Source organism: Papaver somniferum, chromosome 9 (genome assembly GCF_003573695.1).
Source record: "Papaver somniferum cultivar HN1 chromosome 9, ASM357369v1, whole genome shotgun sequence".
NCBI lineage: Eukaryota > Viridiplantae > Streptophyta > Magnoliopsida > Ranunculales > Papaveraceae > Papaver > Papaver somniferum.
In genome coordinates, this window is record NC_039366.1 from 53,150,588 (window position 1) to 53,170,467 (window position 19,880).

Below are 19,880 nucleotides of genomic sequence, written 5' to 3' on the forward strand. Positions count from 1 at the left end.
GCAATCACGCCCAAACCGATGGTCAGACGGAGCGGATATAGGCATTGCTAGAAGAGTACTTGCGTCATTATGTGACGGCAAAACAGGGAAATTGGGTGGCGTTGATGGATACGGCCCAATTTTGTTACAATTTGCACAAGAGTTCAGCAACGGAGCTGAGTTCTTTTCGAGTTAGAAACAGGCCAGCAATCATTAACCCATCATGAGGTGACAAGGGATAAGAAGCAAGGTTCCTGTCCAGTAGCTTATCGTTATGCAAGGTCAAAGACAGAGATGACTGAGCAGGCGCGTGATAGTTTATCCAAGGGTCAAAGACGAATGAAGAAGTATGCTGATTTGCATCGCAGAGATGTGGAATTTGAGGTGGGAGACATGGTGCTGCTAAATCTAACGCCCCAAATTTGGAAGAAGATTTCTAGCAAGACAGTGCATAGAGGTCTGATTCCAAGATATGATAGTCCCTTTAAAGTGATGAAAATAGTTGGTAAGGTGGCTTACAGACTTGAGTTTCCGGAAAGGTTGAAAGTGCACCCCACTTTTCATGTCAGCTTCTTAAAGAAGTACCATCCTGATTTGCTGGACACTTCGAGACTACAAGCGAAGCGTGCACCACCAGTAATCAGATCACAATTCGACAAACAAGTTGAAGCGATACTTGATGATCGAGTTATGGGGCAAAGTAAGAAGAATATGAGAACTTATTTTCTGATTAAGTGGCAAGGATTGCCATACTCCGAAGCTTCTTGGGAGAAGGATACTACATTGTGGAAATTTGAAGAACAAATTCAAGCTTACCTACAGCAAAAGGAATCGACGAGGGCGTCGAGTTCAGCTGGTGGGGGAGGTCTATGACATGGCTGTCAAGTGGCCAAGTAAAAATGCGATACTGTGGCGCATTATCAGTGGCTTGGCCAAAGTGTCAGATATGCGGAGTGCATGTCTGAATTGCAGCTAGACGATGGCATGTGCCAAACAGGGTTTGGACATGTCCAAAGATGCGAGATTAGCATCAAGAGATGCCAAATGAGTTTGGATAGTAAACTGTATGCATGAGGCATGCAGGCATGCAAGCAAGACTTGCATTAGCACACTTGCATCATTGGGAGAATGGTGTTTCACAATGATTGCGTCACTCGGGCTGGCAGACGCAATCATTATGCAACAAGGCTGGATGACATGTGTGGGGCACATGGCCTTGACAGTTTCGAGTAAGTTACACGAAAGTTGAGTTGTTTTATGCATAACTGAAGGCTAGGACTTGTTTGGCTAGCTTTAGAGAGTAGTGGCGCCAGTTGGCACAGTTGGCTAACCGCCTGGCAAAAAGTAAATCTGTAACTGCCTGACAGTTACTTGTAAATAACTTTTGTAAGGCGATATAAGCCTGATCTTGTGAAGGGATTGGGTAATCCGGAACAAGAAGAGTTTGTAATCCTAAGTGTGCAATAAATAAAAAGGCTACGACCTAGTTTAAAGCTAAGTTCTGTTGGTGCATTTGTCCCTTGTTTTGGCTTATGTTTATGCATCAAGCGGAGTGTGTGTATTTGGTTAAAAGCTTGCAAGATTTGTGAGCAGAACCTCTATTTAGTATGGGCTGAATAGAGAATTAGTCAAGAAGTTGAAGTATTGGCTAAGTGCGAGTTGGCTGAAATTGTGATGTGGAGCATAGTTGTCATTGTCAGAGTTGGTTTTGCATTTGGGTGTTGCGAACCTGTGACAATAATCATAATCCGTTGTAGGGAAATTTAGTGGGACAAACACCGAAATAAGTGGTGTTTTAGGATTTGGTGGACCCAACTAATTAGAAAATGGATAATCGTTGTCTGTTTTTCTCTTAGGGCTCTTCCCAAACTTACGTGGAAAGACAATTGGGAAGAGGTTGGGCATCTCCATAAGACCCAGTCTTATTCCCGTTACTTTGGACTTATGAGTGAAGGGAAGAAAAGTTGGTACCGTAACCAAAAGAAAAAGTGTAAATGGTCGTGCAAAAACACTTGGTAAATAAAAACAATTGAACATATTGATTGGATGTCGTCAATTTCCACATGTTGATTATTAAAGTGCTAGATCTTCTGTGATCTAGTAGCGCAAGAGCAAAGAAGAAAATGGCAACTCACAAAATTTATACTTACAGTCAAAGAATGGGTGTTTTAACCATTCTAAATGGTTGCGTCCTAAAATACATCATGGTATGGTTAGAGCGTTATCCACATACTTCATGCGTCAAACTGCGAATTTCTAATTACTAGGCTGACCACTGGTATCGTAATAATAACCAGCACTCTAGAATGGGGTGTATGTTACAACAGCAGACTATATTTCTCGTCTCTTTCCTTTCTTTTTTGTATCATTGTTTTTGGCCTATAAAAGTATAGGACAAACAATAAAGAACTAAATTCTTGATCTATTTCTTTTTGAAAGTCACCATCAAGAGGTACGCCAACATGCGACTACCTACACCGTATAGGATAAGGACGGATATACAACGGTTCCAATTGCGTAGATCATAGCCCGTTCTCATGAGCGAACCGCAGCGTGTAATCAACCAAACTCCAGAATACCTGTCGAGTAACAAAACATTAGTAACAAACATAATAAATCAGTCCTGATCAGGCACATTAGTAAACACACGAAGCAATTAGAAGAGTATTTTCAAACCTTTCTGCATTTGCTATGATAAATGCTTGCAAAGCCCACTTCGGATAGCATAAATTTGCTATGAACTTAACAATTCCAGTTGTTTGCTGAGTCGAAACGAGAGTTAAAACAACAGGAAGGAGAACTGACCACTGGAAGAGAAAAGAGAAAACCTTGTCACTGGAACTTGAAATAAAAGATATAGGGAGATTAATATCTAGACGTCTGTAGACATATTCAGAGCAAATACATACCAGCTGAGCCGAACCAGGTTCAAGAAAGATGGCAAATGCGTAGGCAATACCAGTCACGCAGTACACAAGACAGACCAGAACAATGTAGTTATCCAGGAACAAAGACCTAGGACTGTTGAAAAAATAAAACATGGAGAGATAGACCACGGGCTTTACAAGGGTATTAAAAAGATCAACTGTATCCTTCGAGAGAAAATACGCCAAACTGCTCATGCCTGAACTACTTTCTCTCCAGTAAATTAGCTTATCCACTGAAAATGATCTCAAAGCAGCAATCTTGCATAGAAGAGCTGCGAGCCAGCAATTTCGAACAGATATTTAATGTGAAAATCTGTGGTTTCAACAGAGAAAGTTGAATTTCAGGGGAACTTAATAATAGATCGTTACTTACACACTGCTATTATTGTGTAGGTGTAACCTGCAGCCCCAAAATTCTCATCACTCACTTTAGCAAGTGATCCTAAACAGGCTCCAGCAAGTAATAAGATTAGAAAATCCACTGCTTGTATTTTAGATTCTCTTAGTCTTTGTTTGCCAACCCTGAAGCAAAATAAAATACCTATACGGATTAAGAAATGAGAACTAGATAAATTAAAATTAAATCAAATGGCACAGTCCCATTCTCGCTCCAAATTCTCTAACGGGCAAAATAAGCAGATATTTGTTCTCTTCCACATGAAATCAAACGGATGATTTGTACAAATTGGAGTATGATGGAGGTTCAGTACTCACCTCCCAAGATAGTATTTGTACTGTTTAAGTACACCAGGAGTTTGGCGCTTGGACAAGTCCTTAGACTTGAGGAAATTTAGATGTACATTGTCCCGGCGGAGCTCAACACTACTCCTAACATCCTCCCATAAATCTTCAGCAAAAGATTTATCTTCACTTCCAGCTACAACACCATCGCATTCTGGGTCATTACTTGTGTCTGGAGCCCTGGATGAAGAAGCAACATCAGCAGCTTCGACCTGCATATCAAGGGGTATCTTGTATCCTTTGTTAAGCATCCATCTGACTGGAAGCTGCTTCATATTTGTGCTTGTGCACGGCACTATACCCTCCAAAATGTCAATAAAGTGATCTGGTGGATTAACTCGATCAGGAACTATGATCCCAAGGCCTGCAAAATACTCTTCGACCTTCTTCACTGGCCCATGGTAAACGATTAGACCACCTTTTGCGAGTAGTATTAGATCATCAAACATCTTGAACAGGCTGTAGCTGCAGTTGGTTATTACCATCGCTAAAGACCATGAGGATATTTGAACAAACAGAAGGAAAGCAAAACCAAAAAACAAGAATAACCAGTATTTCAAAAAGTGAATTGTAATGGTTACCTGGGTTGGTGAACTACAGTACAGATGTTCACCCCTTCGAGAGCCTCCCGGCGAAGTGCTCTTAGAAGCAACTGGGAAGATGAACTGTCTAAACCAGATGTTGGTTCATCTAAGATCAGCAGTGAAGGTTCCATAACCATTTCCATTCCAACATTTACTCGTTTCCTCTGACCTCCGGAAATCCCCCGCTTCTCTACAGTTCCAACCAAGGAATCTCTTACTTGTTGTAGCCCCAAAGAGTCGATAACTCTTTCAATAACCAGAACCCTTTCCGCTTTTGGCATGTTAGCCGATAGCCTCCAATAATCAGAAAATTTACAAATTTGGTCAGGCAATAAATGCACACTTACATGAAGTATAGCACAACAATTAGAAACTTGAATTGGGCCGTACAATTTTGAGTAAGGCAAACAGCTTTTTAAATACAAGAGTAGCTACACGTGGCTTACCTGCACTTGGCACTAAACTGGAGATTCTCCTCTACAGTCAAATTTCCATGCACAATATCATCTTGTGGCACAAAACCGATAATTTTCTTATACGAGTGGATGGATTCATTCTTTCCGTTAATAAGAATATGACCAGTCATTGTGCATCCCGTAGCCTTTCCAGCCAAAGCGTTAAGAAATGTTGTTTTTCCAGCTCCAGATGGACCCATGACAGCAGAAACATGACCAGGCATGATTTTCCCAGTAACACATCTCATGAGATGTTTGTTTTTCCCTTTTAAAGTAAGTGTTAGGTCTTTGAAAGCAACCTCAATCATCGGTCTAGTCGTTATCTCTGTCTCTGTAGCCATATTAATTATTTTAGAAAAGGTCAAGCTCTTGTTTTCTTGTTGCAGAGCTTTCTCCTTCTCAATTTTCCCATACGCATATCTGAAAATTTGGCTATCCGTGTGCATATCCTTCCCCTTCGGCGCAGATTTTTTACTACTATCCGAATTAAAGCCTTCACTACTTTCATAATCCCCATCAATATTGTATTTTCTTGGTTCCTTCCTTGCTGCTTTAGATGGTGGGAAAGAATCCCCGTCTGTTCAGTTCTAGCATTACCCAGATTATCATTTCCTCTGGTTGTCTGGCAGTCTTCTGATGAGAAAATGTCCGTGAAAATGATTTTTGCAGTCCAAGTGCATGCTTCTTAGCGATATCTCTTGCGACCTTCCACCTTTCACGTGCCTGTGCAGTTCTTTGGACACTCTGTGCGGCAGCTTCTCTGGATCTGGCGTCTTCTTTCGCGTATGGCGAGAACTTGATCAGAGCAATTGTACATAATAAGCAATAAAGCGCTTATTGCAGCCTAAATTGTTAACTGAGGTGTCAGTATTTATCGGTTGGAATTACAGGATAAAATCTTCAAAGTAAAAGTATGTAGTCTTTATAATATTGAGAAAGACCTATGAGTTGGTTTATTAACACTTACTATAAGAAAAGCACCGTGTAAATGGAGATTCTGACTTGCAGCGTTCGGGTCACAAGAAGTCAACTTAAAGCACTCTGCAGTGAGGCACGGTCAAACATGTCAAGTGAAATCCTTTAGTTCCAGCCTGAATTTATGTAAACTAAAGAATTTGAGATATGTGGGACCAGCAATACTGTATTTTAAGGGTATGTATGAGGAGCGCTAACAAGCAGCAAGCGCTTCCTAGGTGAGTTTCCCAGAGCATAATTTCTCATTTATTTGAAGATTTGTTTAAGTGCTAGATTTTGGGAATTCAATAACTCTCAAGTCTAGGGGTATAACAACAGACAATCAGCAAGTATGAAGAAGCTAACAAACAATGTTAATCCTTCTGGCAATGTGTTACAAACAAACATTTCCAAGCATGGTTAGAATAACTTACTTTTTTCATATGTAGAACCTGTACGGCAGTAATGTCTGCGCAATGAGACTAAATGGAGTCAGAAAGCAATATAACAATATTACTTACAAGAAATTAAACAAGTGGAGAGATCAAACTCTTGAAGCAACTAAATCAAAACATTCAATATTTCAGATGTAAATCATGTGCAACAAAAACATAGACGGACAAAGAAACGGATGCCTGCAAGGTTTGAGAATTAGGTAGTAATACCCGTCACTGCAAGGTAATTTTTTGGTAGTAGAGGGACAGTATGATCCCGCTGGACAGAACACCTCCCTACTACTCCTAATATCAGCCCATGAGTCTGCTCCTCCACAAGTGTGGTTTGAGTGTCCAGGAGGTAGTTGGTAAAGGTATCTGCAAATCATTGTGCCCAGGTATTAGCTAAGTGAACTACAGCAAGAATAAAATGGAATAAAGAAAGCTTAATAACAAGAATATCAACTTACGGGTCACACGTGCCAGTCGTAGTATTTAAATCCCCAAGTGGACAATAAGAACCTAACGGGCAAGCTTCAGCGACAGAATTAAAAATGGTTACATAAGTTAGTAAATCTGAATTTAATTGATCAAGCAGAAAGAATACTTTCACAAACAAAATACATGAAACTATCAGTAGCAAACTGGAGTCATTCGTACTGCTTTGATGATGTTTTGTTTGTAGGCATGATACTCAAACCTTACTTGCCACAATCTTTAACGAAAAAGTTCAACAAAGCGCATACTTACGTATCATACAAGTAAGACCACGTGGGCAAAAGAAGCCCTCGCAACAAGCATGACAATCGCTAGTTCTGGCAGGCATGTCACTTGAATCTCTTAGATCAACATTATCATTATTACTATCAAGGCCAAATCCACAAGCCCATCCCGGTTCACAGCCAGGATTCCAAGAGGTCAAGTTACAATTCTTATTAGGCTTCGTGGGTAATCCAAGGAATCTGCTGAAGTATAACTTTATCTCTGCTTCTGAACATATGCGCTGCGTAATATCTCCTGTTGATCCATATGAATGAAAAATGAGATATGAATCGCAAAATTAATATAAGTATATGATTACTGTTAAAATAGACCAACAGTAGAAGAAAAACTAAACTACAAAAGTAAGCTTCAACTGATTAGACCTGCAATAGGGGCAATCCAGTTAGCTAATGATTGACCACCCAATGATCCCCCAGTTAGCAAACCATGATGAAGGACTTACTCAATTGTTACTTGTACCCATTTTTACCAATTTTTTTTTATCAGTAAATTATTGTGCAGTCTCAACATTAAACTGCGGGTTTAAGTATCAAGACGCATTTTTTCAAGTACCATCGAGACATTATACTTTAACACAAGAAACAAACCAAATGACTACCATGGCTTACAAAGCAGCAGTTTCCTAATGGTAACACTATTCATAGTTACGTAAGTATTCCTTTCAATACAGATTTTCATACAGCAAAAAAAAAAAAGGGAAAGAAGGGGTATCAATCTTACCTTTTGTTTTCTCAATGCAAGAAGATAAAAAATCAAGATCCGAAGTAAAATTGAATGCACCATTCCAATCTGCTTCCCTGGAATACATAAAATACAAATTAAACAAAAGGCTACTACAATTCTATCACAAACAACTTTGAGAAGAAGAAAAAAAGAGGACAAAATGACCTACTGATCCTTGATGCAAAAACCTAAATTATCAGTAGCTTCGCCTTGTAAGATAACCGTGAGATTAGATACACGTTCGTACATAAGCTGTGTAACTAGTGGGAGTATCTCAGTCACATTTGTTTGCGTGGGATCTCCGGGTACTTGAGATTTTACTTGCCATGAAAATCCTAATGTTGATACAACGAATACAAAGTGTGAAAAGCTTGTAATCTTATTTACATCCACTCTGATGATACCCATATCTAAAAGTCTTGGTAAACCAACTTAGATTTCGACTCAATAAAGGATATATACACATACACGGAATTGACCAAATCCAGTTTCAAACATTAAAATAAGTTTTAGTCATTCACGCTACAAAAATCAGGAAAATTCAGCTCAAATACTGAAGATTTGAAATGTTCAGAAAATCAAATTAATATTGGGTTAGTCGTGGTAATTTGTTTACTAGTAGTAGTCAAAATTGTGGATAAATAATTTACAAAATCTAGACTGGTAGGTAGCTGAACTTTCAACTCAGAACTCAGGGAAGTGGAAAGATTCCGAAAATGGCGGGGAAGAGGGAGAAGACTGGTGATACTGATGATGATGAGATTGAAGCATTAAAAAGTGTACGATAAAAAGGAGTTGTATTGATTTTGTGTTAGAATACTGTCATTCAACTTAAAACCAATTGGCAATGAGTGGAGAGGTCCTTAGAGATTATAAACCGAAGGATCTTAAATTGTCCAACAATGTGGGATTAATAGTCTCAACACGCCCCTCACGTGTAGCCTCGTTGGGTCTAACACGTGGACAATTAAATCGGGTGACGCGGAGTAAAGGCGCGGTTTAATGACTCGTCGCAAATAGCCTGCTCTGATACCATGTTAGAATACGGGCATCCAACTCAAAACCAATTGGCAATGATCTTAGAGATTATAAACCACGGGATCTTAGATTGCCCAACAATGTGGGACAAATAGTCTCAACATTTTATCTGAAAATGATGGACCGTGCAGTCGTCCTTCTGTATACACTAAACACCGTTTGATTGATGATGTTTGGAAATGATAAACGAACTGGATATACGGAAGACTGAGATGTTTTGTGAAGGGTGGACAGTATTACGTTGGGCTCTATGGGAAATAGAGTATTAAATATTTAAAGTGAAAATTACCACCACGCCCATTTTTCAGTTTTTTCCCACCCTCAAACCCACGGCCGTGAAACTTCACGCGCGCACCCATTTTTGGGAAAAAAATTCTCTGAAACCCATATTTTTCTAAACTTAATGTTTTATAAGGAGACGAGATAGAGAGAGGAAATTTCCAAAAATCTTTGTATTGCAGAGCGGTTTTTGATCTTCTCTCGCACCACAAATACATGAAGATCCCAACATTCGTCATTACCATCGTTAACAACAGAGAAACTAAGAAAGGAAAATAGCGATTGGAGACGGAATTGAAGATGAAGAAAATGATTGCTAACAGAATTGTAGGTGTTCGAAAAATTCCTTTTACATGCATCCAACTCTGGTAATTAATTTCTCAAAAACCCTAATTCAGAAATCCTTAATTTTTATGAGATTTGTTGTTGTTGATGAAATTTCAGTTGTATTAGATAGTGATTCACTTGAATTTGTGTGAATATTGTAACCCCTAGGTTTTATCAGGGTGTTTGTGTGTCTGTGTATGCTATGTGTGTTTGAGAATCAAAGAATGGTGGATTCAGATGGTTTAGCTATGTATGAATGGTACTATTCATATGATTAGTTGTTGGAAACTTAAGCCTTATCAGTTGGAGTTTGGAAATACAATGTAATTAGTATATTACGGGTTTAGTGTAGCATTGCGATTAGAGTTGAAGTACTTTTGTGAAATTTTGGATAATGAAATGATAAATTTAGCCGGTGCATATTTTAGGTTCAAACTTGAGTTTTATCATTAATTGGTAACAATAGGCGCTAATAATTGACCAATTATGCTTACTACATTATTCTATATTCTTTAGATACATTAAAACTTGTATACCAAATTTTTTTCTAGTTTTTTTCTTCTTTCTGGTTCTTGTATCCTATACACATATGTTGTTCGAGCAAATTCCTAATTACAGTATATGGTGCCTTTTTATATCGACATATTATCTATTGTTTTCATGTGGTAATTGCATATTTGAGGTGCATCTTTGTTGCGCTATGTGTAAAATTTATGTGGTCATCAATTGAAATATTTGTCGTCGTCCCTCTAATGAAATCTAAAAAGTTAACAAAAGTAATACTCTTTTTTGTTCTCTCTTTCTCCAAGTTGTTTTTCAAGGGAGGGTACGCGGCTTAAGGTTTTAATTTCGCTTCCCAGATCCCACTATTTCATTGCAAGTGTTACTGTTTTTTTCTTACACTCCTTTGTTGGATAAATATTGAGAATCATCATCAATTTGGATACATGCACCTTTAAGAGGTATGAAAATTGCAACTGAGATGGAGAATTTGGATTTAAAACCATATGAAGCACCTATGAAATTCTTAAGAAAATGGTTGCTATTTGGATATATGCAGCTTTTAAAACTATATATTCCTTCTTGCTTGTATTTGGATGTCTTCTGTGTGCGTGATAATGACTGTGGCAACCTAACATTACAGCCAGAAGTAGGGTTCAGGGTGACAATGTCAGAGATTGTAGAGAATTTAGTTTGTTTGGTCGGAAGGAACTTGGATGATGCAGAGAGTGTTATTGCAGGAGGTGGTATTGGTAGTGTAAGTGCTAGTGTTGCTGGCGGTTATGATAGCGGTGGAGTGGATGACTAAGCATTACCAGAGATATCCTACCACACCGCTTACACAGTCGAGAAAATGTGCATTACCTGTTATGCAGTCGTACAAATGGATGCATAACCTATTATGCATTTACAAAATTTGTTGCATAACTTGTTATGCAGTCCAGAAAACGGTTGCATAGCATGTTATGCAACAACTTTTTTGTCACTATCGAAACCAACAAAAACAAAGACTGCATAACTTGTCATGCACTAATAATAATATCTGCATAACATGTTATGCAGTCGTGAAAATTGATGCATAACCTGTTATGCATCCGAAAATATGGCTGCATAATGCATTATGCATCGAGAAAATTGTTGCATAATCTTTTATGCATCGAGAAAATTGATGCATAACCTGTTATGCGTTCGAAAATACGGCTGCATAATGCAATTTTTTATGTACGCACTAAAATCAACCAAAACAATGGCTACATAACTTGTTATAGATGCATAATTTATTATGCAGTCGAGAAAATGGTTGCATAATTCGTTATGCGTCTGTAGAATATGTTATGCATCTTTTTTGGTGGTTGCATAATGGTTATGTATCAAGTTTTCGAAAATTTAGCCTAAAATGATGATCACCTCCGATTTTTTCGTGAAAAACAAAAATTTGATATCGTTGTTTGTACTCGTTGAGTAGCTCTCTTAAAAAGATTTCCAACGATATAAAATTTGTAAAATTCCAAGGCGCGGATTTCTAGATATGTTATATATCCAAGTTGCGTTGTCAATTATACCCCTGATGCATAACCCGTCATGCGGATGCATAATCCGTCATGCTGACATTTCTAATAATTTCATATAATTATGGGCGTCACGGAAATAATTATGAGTGTCACGGTACCTAAAATTAATTATGCACCTGACAATGAAAATATTATTTTTTTTTTCGGATATTTAAATTACAAAGAAACTTTTCGGAAGATAAGGATCGGGTCGGATACAAAACTAACGAGTAAAGACCCAGTCAATTAGTCTTTCATTTTCGTGCCTGTCTTTCGTGAGCGTCTGTTTGTTTGGTTCTTTTAATTTAATTTTTTTAACCTAATCTCAATTAAGCCGCCTTAATAAAAAAATAGTAATCAGTGTGCGTTATTGGGATTCGAGTCTGATTTTCATTTTTTTTATCTACTTGATGAAGATTCGACTTGTTACGTGTTGGAAGTATTGCTCAGGGAATTTTGCCTAGGGACGTTATGACGTGTTTTTTTTAGAAAAAGAGGAACTCAATATATTGGGGGAAAGTATCATCGCTTCCATAATTGGAACCCTAGTTAGTAAGTTATTCGCAAATTTTTTCGTTTCGTGAATTTTGATGACTAATGTTGTATATATTATTAATATCATCATATTAAGTTTATTTTTTCTTTAAATAACTCACATATATGCATAAAAATTAGTCTATGATCTTATAAATATTAATTATTTATTATATAGATACCGAATTTTCAGAGCCGAACTCACATTTATAAATCGAATTATATACGTACATATGTCGTTCCGAATTACTGAAGAATCACGTTCTGTTGACCGAATTTTGGACCGAATTTGGGTTTTACAAAACCGTATAATACTCGTACGTTTTCCGTTCCGTACATTTGTCGAATCCCGAATTGCTAACTAGGATTGGAACTACGATACATCATTACATTTTCATTCCAGTATGAATGTTTAGATAAGTTGGAATCGCCCAAAGATTGTGGTCAACCCAGTTATATTTGATCTTATATTTGTTACAAAATTTAGCTAGTTTTACTGCCCAAATTATATTTTCTCTCCTCACCAGGCTGAAATTTGTGATTATAAAATTTATGCCAAATTTTTCCTTGTTTCTAAAATCTTCACTGATCTTATATCCATGTTGTCGATCTTTTGCATACATTCCCATCAGCAGTAGCAAGGTTGGCTCCTAATCACTTGTAAAAAAAAAATCATGTGACCAGTCTACTGAGTTGCCCATTGGAAAGCCGCATCCGCTCCAACTTTTTCTTACTCCTCTCTTACTCCTTTCTGGTTTCTAACTCCTCTCTTACTCCTCTCTGGTTTCTAACTCCTCTCTAGTTGTAAAGTCAGCATGGAACCCTCTAGCTTCTCTAACTGTACCTGTAAGATCACATAAAGTTAGGCCAATTGCAATTTGAGTTGTAGACTCCATCATATCCAAGGAAATGTTTATTGTAAGATTCATTTTTTTTCTTTTCCATCATGGTATTAGTCTGGCCAGTCCAACTTCTAAGACTAGTGGTAATCTGTAATGTGTCGTCATTTTTTGGGCTGTAATACAAATCATGCATTATACTATGAGCAAGCCTATTTACAGTACTATAACTATTAATAAACTTGATTATGTTATTTGTCGTTATTGCACTATTTTGTCTTTCACGTTTGAAATCTACATTGCACCTTACTTTCCAAATGAACCAAATTGTAGTACTACATAAGACTTGTCAATCGACATCATATTCTCCTCTTTGAGGATTGGCAAAGCAATCCGTTAACCAATCATGAAAAGTAATTTTACCATTTCTAATAAAATCCATATCAAAATTAAAGTGCATCCATAGCTGAGAGACGTAATTGCATTGGAGAAAAAAGATGGGAAAGAGTTTTCTGGTTCTCGTTACAGAGTTTACATGAAGTTTCTATATCTTGGATAACGGCTGCGACTCGCATACTATCTGGAAGTATGGAATGGGCTGCCTTCCAAATGAAGATTTTGATAGCTGGAGTAGTCTCCATACTCCATATCATACTCCATTTTTTATCAGCATTACCACCTGAGTTTAAGTGGTTATAAAGAGATTTAACTGAAAACATACCTTTCTCATTTAGTGTTCATATAGGAGTGTCCAACTTGTCCTCCACTGGTATTATAATTTTCTTAATCTTTTATATTGTTTGTTTATCAAAACACTTGGCCAGTTTCACCGAGTCCCACGTTTTATGGCCAGTTATCAGATCCCTAACTTTCTTAAGGTCTTGATTGACAGTAGCCGGTCTCTGCATAGGAATTTTAGTCTGGGATCTATAAATCATCCCATATATCAATATTTGTACCCTTTCCTAATTCCCAGTGTTAGAGCATAGCTCGGTTGAACCCACCAAGCGTTGGTATGTCAAGTTTGGTTGTCATATTTTAGTGAATCAAAACTCATCTAAGAGTCGTTTGATTATGTACTAGAGACAACTTCGTATAGGTTAGACTAGAAAGTTTAGGATTATGAGATATACAAGTATTACTCGAAGACCTGAAGAATGTAAAGAAGTAACAAGCTACAACGACGACATCATCCTTCCTCTTGAGGTTAGTAATATTGACTTGAACTGTTTCATTCCTAACGTATCTTTCAAGTCGTACTATATTGAAAATATAACTGTGAAGCTGTGAATGATTATACTCTAGTAGTGAGACATGATCACATGATCATAGTGTTAAGGAATTAGAATACGAAGTATAACACTTGTTTTTTGAACTTCGTATATATGACATCGACATAATCGTATGAATGTTATTGTGATTATGTGTATGGGTAAAGGTGAAGATTTCATCCTAGGAAACAATGTTTACATTTGTTTAAAGGAAGTACATTCATGAACTTGTTTTATGAATCGAAAGGGAAATCGCTAGGCTTATTGGTATTGTTATTCATTGCATATCTTTGGATTACCAATATGTGTGAGTTAGTAGAACCGATCATAACATGTTATGCATCTTGGTATAACTAATCACAGTGCCTGACTTATGATTTGGTATGACTTTATTAGTATAACCGATCCTAATTAATCACCTAAGATGGTATGATTGATTTTTGTAATTGGTGTGACCGACCACAAAAGAGTTGTGTAATCGATCTTTGTAATTGGTCTAACCGGTCATAGTAATTGGTGTAACCGATCCTGGTAATTGGTGTAATCGATCCTGGTGACTTGTGTAACCGATCACAAGTAATACCATGAGTATATGGTAACTGGTCCTGGTAATTGACGTAACCGATCCTGGTAATTGACGTAACCGGTCCTGGTAACTTGTGTGTTCAAGCAAACCATATTGAGGTAGAACCGATCCTTGTGTTTGGTAAAACTGTGAACCCATGATTAGTGAATTGATATTTAATCAATCACATAATTGTCTTGGAATACGGATGAACCAATTCTAAACTTGTTTGGAAGTGTGGTATAATCGATTCCAAGATTGTAAATATGAAAGAGGATTTTCAAAGAAAAGATGTCAACATACTTTGAACATGAACAGTAACTCTTATCTTTTATTGTTCAAAGATATTCCTTAATAACTCAAGGAGATCCCCTTCCGAAATAAATTAAGAATCTTTTAATTAAGGTTGTTAGTTTTATATGCTTTAATTACCAACAATTAAATGCATATCTCTAGAACATAAAAATTGGTAATATGCATTTACTAATTGGAGATTTTATACTGAGAGATTTAGAAAATATTGGACAAAACATTTTCAGGAATTATGAAAACCGATTTTGGGCATTTATTGCATATCTTGAGAATATTCGGTTTTGGAAATTCCTTGGTGTCCAAACATCCTTGGTCTATAAATACTCAAGTTTGCATTTCTAGCAAACTATCCTAAGAGCCAGGCAAACTTCATCTTTTTGTTGTTTCTGGTGGAGCCGTCTACCCGGAGAGGAAAGTACCCTAATTAGGTGAAATCTCTTACGACCGCTCGTTTAAAGAATTATGTGGGATCAAGAAGCTCTACGAGTACCATTGGTGGGAAACTAGATAATTGCAGTTTATTTTAGTTTTCGATTGATTTGATTGACTAACGGTTGTTGAACTTTGATTGCACCTAGTTTGTTTATTCTTGAGTATCTTCTATTCTGATATAAGATTCACTCAAACTAGATCGAAGTGTCGACGGGATCTTTAGAACTGTTTGTAGATCTAAAGACATCTTGTGATAATCCATTGTTAACAGACTTCGTTATGTGTGTGATTGATCACAAGAGATTCAAGTGGTGTTGTGCAGGTGTTTATTGAAGATTAAAGAAGATTTCTTATTTGGTTTCTATATCTTTGGATGTGCACAAACCTTGATCGACTGGGATCCAACTAGAATCGGATTTATTCGATTGATTAGTTGTGCGAGATCGGCATCACCTTATAGTTTCTTGTTGGAATCTATATTGATTGATTGATTGATTGCAAATCTAAACTCGGCTACTTCGGTAGTTGTTGGATAGATTGATTTAACCAGGCAAATGAGTTTATAGTTAAACGGAAAAGCCTTTGCATATGACTTGAGATATCTTCATCTGAAAGAATCAAGAGAGTTGTTACCAAACAGATTTGTTGTTCCTTTACTGTTTGGAATACGATTTAAAGGAATTGTTTCAGTGCGTGCACTTATTGAATGTCGGAAGCGCAGGGATACTGAAGAAACTAAGTGAACTAGGCTTAGTTACTTGGTCTCAATTATACGAAGTTAGTTTAGATTTTGTATAGCGGCTTAATTCTGAGAGTATTCAATTCTGGACTTGGTCCCGGGGTTTTCTACATTTGTGGTTTCCTCGTTAACAAAATCTTGTCGTGTCTTTTACTTTTCCTTCCGCAATTATAATTGTTGTTATTATAATTAAAAATAAAACACATAAACGTTAAATCCGTATTACTTGATAGTGATCCTATAGAGTTTGGTTAAGTCCGAACCTATTATCAAGTAATCACACTTTGATTACTGTATTGTCTCGATCTCGTATCCAAAGACGATCACGCAAAGTGTGAATACCGATTTGTAATATTGTCTCGACTTTGTACATAGACAATCACTTAAGGTAAGAGGACTTATAGGTGGATAATTTAAAGGTTGCGGTGTATTTGGGTACCCTCGTCTTTTCAATTGGTATCAGAGCATGCAAACACGGAAAGATCTAACAATCTGTGTTTGGTGCGATCCAACCTATAAGAATTGAATCTATGTCTGATTCAGTTAACGTACCACCAAGATTTAATGGGACAAATTACCCATTATGGAAATCTGCTATGAGAATTTTTCTTCAATCTCGAGATTTTAATACTTGGATATTAATCGAAGACGGATATCAACGACCGAAAGAAGAATATTCGAAAAACGAGTTTAAACGCTTAGCGTTATACACTTAAGAAGAAAGAGCTCTTGCAAAGCAGAATTGTGATGGATTGAATGCCATAATACATGCAGTAAGTCATGATCTTCTACATCATGTTCTGTCATGTGAAACTTCTAAGGAAGCATGGGACTCTTGAGACTGTAATTGAAGGAAATGATTCCGAAAGAGAAGCACGACTTCTTTCTCTTTCTTCTGAATGGGAATACCTTAAAATGGATGATAACGATATCTTCGAGGAGTTCAACACTAAACTCTCTGAGATTGTCAATGCCTCTTTCTCTCTTGGAAAGGCTATACCTGAAAAGGAAATAGTATGCAAGATTCTTAGATCGTTACCATCCAAATACAAGTCTAAGAAACATGTCATAATAGAAGCCAATGATCTTTCTATACTTTCTCATAGCTCTCTTGTAGGAAAGTTAAAGATCTTTGACAAAGAAACTATGTTGAAGAACCGAAATATTGGATATGATGTCTCAGCAAATACAAGTCAATCTTCGAAAGAAGTATGTATAAACAAGACTGAGAAGCGTTTTCAAGAGGATGAAATACTTGCTGAAAACGAGCTTAACTCAACAATTGTATCCTAACACAACGGATTAAGGATGCTTTATTGAAAGATAATTTTAATCCTGATACATTATCTTTCTGTTATGAAAAAGGTAAATGAATAAATCCAATGTTTCAAATGTCGTGGATTCGGACATATGGCAAAACAATATTCCAGCAGAAAAGCTTAGAAGTGCAATGTAGCAGATCAGAGAATTTTTGCTTCCAACGGATCGGGTTACGATCCGCTTGGCCAGCTCCGACTCTCTGATACGCCACTCAAGAAACTAGACTTTCAAAATTTCGGACCAATTCGGTTAAGGGTCAAGTAAATGTCAGAATTTTCAGAGTAGTTCTGGATACAAGCCACCATCGGCCAGTGCTAATGGTCTTCCGGGTAGCCACCTAGGTGGTGGGGTGCTCCAGTGGGCCTGACAACACACACCGCATCAGACGGGTGAGTAATGGCCAGTGCCAATGTCAGGGTAGTTCTGGTTACCAGCCATCGTTGCCGCAACGATCTTCCGGGTAGCCACCCATTGGTGGGGTGCCCCAGTGGGCCTGACAATCTCACCGTCCCAGACGGTTCATCCAGATGTAGTGGGGGTGCCAATTATGGCCCAATAGATGGTATGAACTGCCTTGCAGTAACCATTCCTTTTCATATGATATAAGTTACTTCGCACGATAATAACCATTGCCTAACTCACTAACCGAGGCAGATGATATGAATTACCTTGAATGGTAATAATCATCTCTTATCTCACAGACTGTATGGTTATCAAATGGTATGAATTATCTCGAAGACGCAACAATCATCTCATTATTGGGTAGTATGAATAGCCAGTACTGCAACTACCTCTTACCAACATTTTACAAATTGCTAGGGTTGCAATCATCTCCGAATAGATGGTATGAACTGCCAAGCAGCAACCAACACTTTCAGATGATATGAACAACCTTGCATAGTTGTGCTGAACCGCATAGCGGCTGCCTACGTACCCTCTCCGTTGCTCAAAGGGATCAAGCAAGACCGTAGTTCGTCATGGTTCAGATAGTATGAACTACCCTCACTAGTAGCAACTATCTCTAACGTAGATTGTATGAACTGTTTGTCGTGTCAGCAACAATCTCTTACAATGGCTAATATGAATTGCATAGCAATAACTATCCCCAGTTATCAATCAATGACAAGATGTCAATGTCTATTTATATTTGTACCCGCACCTGCTCATCTATATTTGCATCTGCACTTGTCCTGCCACTTAGAATAAACAGCGGACTACATGATATGGCATATAAAGGTGAATTCATCTAGAAAATAACAGCTATCACCAAGGTGTCCATGATACCTTAACTAATATACGAAGTAGAAATATGCATCCCAAGATGTAAAAGCAAGTGTACGCAAAACACCATCTTGTGGACTGAACTCTTACAGTCAACGAAAATCTTAGCTTAAAGAATATCCTATCATAACATTTGTGCAACCATAATTTAACACAGTCCAGCTTCACACATACTAATGGAGCACATGTAATAATTTAAGTATACAGTTCCAAACTAAGGTTAAATAACAGTTCCAAACTAGGTTGCATAGAGAGGTAGGAGATATAGTAACTACGCGCCACGACTTATATATATAGGCATATATACCTGTGGAATGATACTGGACATATATTATTTTTACGTCGACCGAACTCATACAACCAGATCCTGAACAAGCAATAATTGCTTAATTGAAAGTGCTAATGCTTTCAATGATTTCCAAGTACCATATACTGTGCATCTAATCTAGAAGATACAGATTTCATACGCCGCGTTATCGATAGCTGGCATGAACCATCCATATTGATACCTATGACATGTAAGCATTCATCCACAAGTCTCGTAACTGTCGCTTCAGGATATAAGCCTATCAATTATACAACCACAGTTCAAAGATGGTTTTTAGCATACATAGTAAGTACTGTTATGGTCTAAGTGCACAACCAAATCCATGTCATAATTAAAAGCATGTCTAAACCACCACATTTTATTTAACTATGGAGATACGAATAATTTCATAGTAGACGAGAAATTGGCATATCTTATCATACAGACGAAATATCACTCCATACATAGCTTTCCCCAAAGTTATATGCACATGATAATTAATCTAGCATATTATCACCTTGGATGTTCAGATTTGTATCAAATACTAAACTAGAACGCCAACAATGGTTAACTCGCGCAACGATGTCGACGAGGATATTGCATGGTTTGCATAAGCAGAATGATGGAAACTTGATCTCTTAAATAAAAATTCAGATCATACAGCATCATTTAAAACCATCTAGAAGTTCAGCACATGCATCACCATTCGAACTCCAAACATTTACAGCCCAATTCAGTAAATTTACCATGCAAGCTCATATTTATATTATATATTGTTCTTATCAAAGTCGCAATGTATACTCATTGGATCATAGTGAAATTTTCATCACACATTCATAACTATGTCAAGGTCATCGTATAAAAATTGCAAGGAAAAGTAACGGTTAAATCTCAAGATATGACTGATTTTACGTGCTCCAACCGAACTGAATTCTGACAGACGTAACTTCAGAAAATCAAGGGTTTGGGATACTTACCATCATCTATTAGTTTTGAAATTTTTAT

The 19,880-nt window shown here is 37.3% G+C and overlaps 1 pseudogene; it reads right to left on the reverse strand.

The window, feature by feature from the left end:
* Positions 1-2,017: 2,017 nt before the first annotated feature.
* On the reverse strand, positions 2,018-8,346 carry LOC113310078 (annotated as a pseudogene).
* Between the last annotated feature and the right edge of the window lie 11,534 nt (positions 8,347-19,880).